Source organism: Apium graveolens, chromosome 9 (assembly GCF_009905375.1).
Source record: "Apium graveolens cultivar Ventura chromosome 9, ASM990537v1, whole genome shotgun sequence".
Lineage (NCBI taxonomy): Eukaryota > Viridiplantae > Streptophyta > Magnoliopsida > Apiales > Apiaceae > Apium > Apium graveolens.
This window is the reverse complement of record NC_133655.1, coordinates 206211787-206219352: the sequence shown is the minus strand read 5'-3', so window position 1 is coordinate 206219352 and position 7566 is coordinate 206211787.

Here is a 7566-nt window from a genome sequence, read left to right as displayed (position 1 = left end):
AGAAAAACACAACCCGATTCATCGAATGGGAACACCGAGGGCCAAAACAATAATAAACAGATGGATCAGATATTTAATCTCATGCAACAGCAAATGTTGATGATGCAACAACAAATGCAGCAGCAACAGCAGCAGTTCCAGCAACAGATGTTACAGTAAGCCGCTCATCCAGGACATCAAGTACCACCAGCAGCGCCTACGACCACTTTCAAGCAATTTCAGTCGGTGAAGCCACTGGAATTTATAGGTTCCACGGATCCTACAAAAGCGAGAGCTTGGCTGAAAGAGATGGAAAATGCTTTTTCATTGGTAAAGGTTGAGGAAGAGCAGAAGACGGATTTTTCTAGCTATTTCCTGAAAGGCGAAGCTAATTACTGGTGGGAATCGAAGAAAGCTTTGGAAGAAGAAGGTGTGGTGACCTGGGATAGATTCACTGATCTTTTCTTGGAGAAATATTTTCCTCGTTTTATGAAAAACCAGATGGAGATCAAGTTCCTGGAGCTAAAACAAGACAACTTATCGGTTGCGGATTATGAGACCAAGTTTACTGAATTGGCAAGGTTTGTTCCAGAGCAGGTGGATACGGACGAGAAGCGGGCCAAAAGATTTCAGCAAGGACTAAAACCATGGATTCATAGCAGGGTAGCTGTGTTTGAATTGACAACTTATACGGCTATTGTTCAGAAGGCTATGATTATTGAAGGAGAAAGCGAAGCAGCTCAGAAAGAGAAAGGACCAGGGAATTTTCAGAATCATTTCAACAAAAGGCCGGGATTTCAAGCTCGAGGAAAAGTAAACTTTAGGAGGCCAGAACAAAACAACCAGAGGATGGGTAATCGACTACCTGCCCCAACTCAGCAAAGGCTTATTCGACCGCCTGTACCTGATTGCAGAACGTGTGGTAGAAAGCATACGGGAATTTGCAACAAGCCAAATGTCACGTGTTTCAAGTGCAAGCAAAGGGGACACTATTCTGGAGAATGTCCGATGGGAAAAGCAGAAGTTACTTGTTTTCAATGTGGGAGAAAAGGACATATCGCTAGAGACTGCAGAGGAATTGCAATGGCCGCTAGTATTCCAAGAGTTTTAGCATTACCTCCACCTCCACTACCACAGCAATATCAGCCCAAAGCAAGGACTTTCAACATGTCAATGAAGGAAGCGGTACAGAGTCCGAATGTGGTTGCAGGTACACTTCCTGTAAATTCCGTAAATGCTTTGGTATTGATTGATTCAGGAGCTACTAGATCTTTTATTTCTGAAGCTTTTATCTCTAAAATAAATTGTGAAGTACAGTGGTTAGATGAAGTGTTAGTCATAAAATTAGCGAATAATGATCAGGTTGCAATAGATCGAGTATGCCCGAGTTGTGATATTGAGATAGGAAGATGTCATTTTTCAGTTGATTTGATACCTTTTAGGTTAGGGGAGTTTGATGTTATTCTAGGAATGGATTGGCTATCTAGTAATAATGCTCAAATTGACTGTGCGAATAAGAGAGTGAAATTGCAAACTGAAGAAAATGAAACGGTAATATTCAAATGTGAGAAGCAAAAGCAGAAATTCCTATCAATAATGCAAACGAGAAGATTGCTACGCCAAGGATGTCAAGCTTATTTAGCCTATATACGTGATGCTGATAAGGGAAATCCACAGATTAAAGATATTCCATTAGTTTGTGAATTTCTTGATATTTTTCCAGACGAATTACCAGGACTTCCACCAGATCGAGAAATCGAGTTCACTATTGACTTGACGCCAGGGACTGAACCAATTTCGAAAGCTCCATATCGAATGGCACCTGTTGAAATGAGGGAATTAGTAAAGCAGTTGCAAGAACTTCTTGACAAAGGAATTATAAGGCCAAGTGTATCCCCATGGGGCGCGCCAGTATTGTTCGTGAAAAAGAAGGATGGCAGTATGCGACTGTGTATTGATTATCGTGAGCTGAACAAGTTAACTATCAAAAATAAATATCCTTTACCTCGCATCGATGATTTATTTGATCAATTAAAAGGAGCAGCATGGTTTTCGAAAATCGACTTACGATCAGGCTATCATCAGTTAAAGATCAAGGCCGAAGATATTCCAAAGACAACATTTAGAACGAGGTACGGACACTATAAATTTCTTGTGATGGCTTTTGGATTAACGAATGCACCTGCAGCGTTTATGGATTTGATGAATCGAATATTCAAGAAGTATTTGGATAAGTTTATCATTGTATTTATTAATGACATTTTGATCTACTCAAAGACGGGAGAAGAGCATGCAGCGCATTTAAGAACGACATTGGAGATATTACGAAAGGAGCAGCTTTATGCAAAATTTTCAAAATGTGAATTTTGGTTGAAAGAAGTGCAGTTTCTAGGGCATATCATCAGCAGAGAAGGCATTCAAGTTGATCCAGCAAAGATTGAAGCTGTGCTGAATTGGGAAAGACCAAAAACGCCGACAGAGGTTCGAAGTTTCTTAGGTTTGGCAGGATATTATCGAAGATTTGTCAAAGATTTTGCGAAGATAGCAACACCGTTGACCAAATTAACTCGATAAAGTGAAAAGTTCGAATGGAATAGTAAATGTGAAGAAAGTTTTCAAGAGTTGAAGAATCGGTTGGTGACTGCACCAGTATTAGTACTGCCAGACGAGCAAGGAAATTTTGTTATTTACAGTGACGCTTCATATCGTGGTTTAGGATGTGTGTTGATGCAACATGGTAACGTCATTGCATATGCGTCGTGACAACTTAAACCTCATGAGCAGAAATATCCTACGCATGATCTGGAATTGGCAGCAATTGTATTTGCATTGAAGCTTTGGAGACATTATCTGTACGGTGAAAAATGCGAAATCTATACGGATCATAAAAGTCTGAAGTATATCTTCACGCAAAAGGAACTGAACATGCGACAACGTCGATGGCTGGAATTGATTAAAGATTATGATGTTACAATCAGTTATCATCCAGGAAAAGCAAATGTTGTAGCAGATGCACTAAGCAGAAAAGAAAGATTGAATCGGTTAACTTCATGTGAAGAATTGGTTAAAGAATTCGACAAATTGGAAATTGAGATTTGTATTCCTCACGAATCTGCAGGAACTATTTACGCTATGACTTTTCAACCAGGGTTGCTAGAAAAGATTCGCCATTGTCAAGATAAAGTGATGAGTCAAGACGATAACTTAACAGGAGAAGAGATTACAACTCAGAAAGATAATGAAGGAATTTTACATTTTACGTCAAGAATCTGGATCCCTAACGTAGTAGAATTAAAAGAAGAAATTATGCGAGATGCGCACAATTCGAAGTATTCCATTCATCCAGGAAGCACGAAAATGTATCGCGATTTGAAAGAAAACTTTTGGTGGCCGAATATGAAGAAGGAGATAGCAGAATGGGTGAGTAAATGCTACACATGCCAGTGAGTTAAAGCAGAGCATCAACGTCCTAGTGGGTTATTGCAACCATTAGACATTCCAGAATGGAAATGGGAACATCTAGCGATGGATTTCGTAGTGGGACTTCCAAGGACGAAAGCCAATCACGATGCAATTTGGGTTATTATTGATCGATTGACGAAATCAGCACATTTTCTTCCAATTAATGAGAGATTTTCATTGGACAAGCTAGTGCATTTATATCTTAAAGAAATTGTGATGCGTCATGGAGTACCAGTATCAATTGTATCGGATCGAGATCCTCGTTTCAATTCAAGATTTTGGAGACAATTCCAAGAATGTCTAGGAACAAAGTTGAATATGAGTACAGCCTATCATCCGCAAACTGATGGTCAAAGTGAAAGGACAATTCAAACGATTGAAGACATGTTACGAGTTTGTGCGATCGATTTTGAAGGTAGTTGGGATGAACATTTACCCCTAGTGGAATTTTCTTATAATAACAGCTATCACGCCAGTATTGGAATGCCACCGTATGAAGCATTATATGGAAGGAAATGCAGATCACCAGTGCATTGGGATGAAGTTGGAGAACGCAAGATTTTGGGTCCAGAATTAATTCAGCAGACAAAAGAAAGGATTAAACTCATTCGAAAACGAATCGAGACAGCACAAAACAGGCAAAGCAGATACGCAGACCAAGCAAGGAAGGATGTGGACTATTAGGAAGGAGAACGCGTATTGCTCAAAATATCGCCATGGAAAGGATTGACCAGATTTGGCAATAAAGGGAAATTGAAGCCACGATACATTGGACCATTTGAGATTTTGAAGAAAATTGGGAAGGTTGCGTATGAATTAGCTCTACCACCCCATATGCAGCACATTCACAACGTATTTCATGTATCTATGCTTAAGAAGTATAATCCTGATACAAGGCATGTAATAGAATATGAACCAGTAGAACTTTAGGCAGATTTGTCATATGTAGAGCAGCCAATAAGAATTCTAGATAGGCAAGAGAGGATATTAAGAAATAAGTCTGTGTCATTAGTGAGAGTTTTATGGAGAAACCCAGTGGTTGAGGAATCAACCTGGGAGCTTGAGAGTGAAATGTTAGAAAGGTATCCTCAGTTATTTGCATAATGTGATTCTGAGGACAGAATCTTGTTAAAGGGGGGGGGGGAGAATGTAATGACCGAGGAATTATGCTTGTATTATATTATAATAATGATAAATTATGTGTATTATTATGTGGTTAAATGTGTTAAGTCGTTAAACCCTAACTGATATGTGTTATGTGTTGGCTGTTTTGATCCAAACTTGTTTTGGATATTTATTGAGCATTTTATCATCAGTTATATATATATTATATCAAAACCTGTACAGCTCAAAACTATGTTTTAAAAGCCCGTATTTCAAACAAAATCATTGGCCCTATTTTGCCAAAAATGCCCTATCCCATATCGCTATTCTGAACCCCTAAACGTTTTACAAATTTACCTTTTTCGCGAAAAACGACTTTTCCGGACCCCTTCGGGTACCAAAAGCCCCACAAAAATCACATTTTTATTTTTATATGATCATGAAATTATCATATATTATTTTTCTTTGCATTTTTGTAATATTCACAATTTTTGGGAATTTTTGACATTAATTTTGTATTTATTGGATATTTAAAAATTCATTATTAATACCCAAAAATTATAAAAATTGGGGCCAAATATTTTTATTAGATGTATAATTAGACCCTTAATTTTATTTAGGGGTATTATTTTCATTAGTATAAATACCTATTTTATTATTAATTATTCATTAATTAATTGTTAAAAATCAGAAAATAAAAAAAATTAGAAAGTGGGGGTGAAGAACCAGGGAATTAAACTGCAGATTTGAGAGTGATTCTGTTACCCGTTTTGATCATGTGAGTAACCAAAACAAAGCTCTTGATCTCTACTTTCTGTTCATACCATCAATTTCATGTTTTGATGCGTAGATTTTCAATTCATATTTTAGGGTTCATGAACTGAAATTGGGGGTTTTTGATTCTGGGGTTCTGGGTTGATTTTGATGCTTGGTTTAGTTTCCTGTACTTGGTTACAATCGATTTATGTTATTTATTTGGACAAACGATTGTTCTAAGTGTTAGTTCTTAGTTTCAAGTTTATACAATTTTATTTTAGTTCGTTTTTGATTTTGTATGAATCTGAGATTGTTTTGATTATAGGGGTTTGATTGTAGAACTAATAAGCTTTATTTTGATATATTATTTGTAATTTTTCATGTAAGAATCTGTGAGTTTAGTATTTGGCCGGAAAATTGTTTGATTTGGCCGGAGAAATTGTTCCCGGAGTTATTAGGCGATGTTGTTGGCATGGGTGTGTTTCTCGAGTGATTTTGAATGAAAACCTGCAAAGAATCGATTCAAATGGTTCGTGGTTGTGCCAAATCGAAGCCGCCGGAGTTCGTGACGGAGCTCGCCGGCCGATGCTCTGTTCTTGGCCGGAGAAGACAACCTGTGCAACGGAGACGAAAGAGGACAACGGGGTTGTGTTGCTGCAGTCACGTGGAGTCGAACGGGACAAGAACCTTGCAGAAACGATGGCCTGAAAGCTGGGAATTGCTCATCGGAAAACTCGTCGGAACCGGTCACCATTGCCGGATTCTGGGCTGCCTGGCTGTGTTCTTGAAGACCCGGGTTCGACCCGGTTTCCAACCCGGTTTCGACCCGGGGTTTGATCCAATAAAACCAAAAATCAGTTCCAGAATTATGTTTCTGGAATTTTAATTATTTATTTATATTTTATTAAAGTAAAAATCAGTTTATAATAATTCTAAAAAGTAAATAAAAATTAGATTTAAATTCTGAAAAGTATTATTAATAATTTCTGAATTATTTTATTAATTTAGAAATTTGAAATTAGTTATTTATTTAATTATTTATTAGTTATCTAATTAGTTAATAATTAGGTAATTAATTAATAATTAGGTAAATAATTAATAAATAAGGATTAAAAATAATCGAATAATATGAATAATAATTCGTTAATTAGTTAAATATTCCGAGTAACTCGTACCTATTCGAGTCGTGATTCGTTAAGTTAGAATTATTAATCGAGCGATATTTAGTCGAAGAATATTGTACTAATTATTCGTATCGAATAATTAAATATCGATAATTAATTAACGAATTGCATAAGTTATAATAATAATAACAGTTCGATAGTTATTCAAGAATCGCGAGTAGCTCGTATTTATACGAGTAGTTGCTCGTTGAATTATGATTCGAATAATATTTATTTATTCGATAAGTATCGTATCAGTTATTTGTATCGATTAGTTATTTGTAAATAATCGATCTAATTGAGTAAGTGATAATAATTTGTTAATAATTTTAATAAATTATAATTAATTCTAATAATTAGGGATTAATTATTTTAAAATACAATAATTATTAATTAATTATTTAAAAATATAATTAAGGATTATTTAATTATAATTAATTATTTATAATTAATTGTTAATTAATTAAATCTTGTTTAATTCATAATATTTCAACCGTTAGTCCGATTTGAGCGAAACGAAGACCCCTAGACTCAGAAAAATGAAACGAATCCAATAAAAATAATTGTAAGTTATAATTTCTTCCGGAAGAGAGTGGTCTTGTGATAATTAATAGTTCGTAGGCCCTAATAGGGGTATAATTTAATCGAATAATCCCGAAAAATTATAATAAAGTCAGATAAGGCTAGTTAATGCAGGTATGAGTCTAGAATCAATTCTAAAAAAAAAAATTATAAGTCTAAAATAAATTGATTATGTGCTTTATGTGCTATGTGCTTTATGTGATTATGTGAACCTATGTGCTATATCAATATATGTGTATATATGCGAATCAGATAGAAACGCATGGGTAGACTTATAAGGTTACGTGATATCAATTCCAGATACACGTATATAGTAAGTTATCTAAACAACTATCTTTCCATGATTGGTTCAGTGTTAGCAAGGCAGAGTAAGCTAGGGACAAAAGGCGGTGAGTTGAATCAGGTTAAGTACGCGCGAGGCAAGTTTTTCCCCTATTCTAAATTCAGAATAGTGAATTATATTCCATTTTACATATCAATTACACTTTGATAATTCTTGTTCATATGCACTGATACATAT